Raw genomic sequence first — 421 nt, 5'->3', positions numbered from 1 at the left:
CACTGTCCCCAATGTCCCCAATGTCCCCAATCCCTGATGATGTCACAGTGATGATGATGTCATTAATGTCCCCGATGATGTCATTGTCCCCACAGAACGGTGACCCCCAGACCCGTCGCAGATTGGCCCTGTATTGTCTCAAGGATGCTCTGCTGCCGCTGTCCCCAATGTCCCCAATGTCCCAATATCCAATGATGTCATTAATGTCCCCAATCCCTGATGATGTCATTATTGTCCCCATTATTGTCCCCACAGAACGGTGACGCTCAGACCCGTCGCAGATTGGCCCTGTACTGTCTGAAGGACGCGCTGTCCCCAATGTCCCCAATGTCCCCAATGTCCCCAATGTCCCCAATGTCCCCAATGTCCCCAATCCCTGATGATGTCATTAATGTCCCCAATGACGTCATTATTGTCCCCA

Source organism: Malurus melanocephalus, unplaced genomic scaffold (genome assembly GCF_030028575.1).
Source record: "Malurus melanocephalus ecotype Western Australia unplaced genomic scaffold, MMel_1.1 scaffold_2589, whole genome shotgun sequence".
In the NCBI taxonomy this organism is placed as follows: Eukaryota; Metazoa; Chordata; class Aves; order Passeriformes; family Maluridae; genus Malurus; species Malurus melanocephalus.
This window is presented reverse-complemented; position numbering follows the sequence as displayed.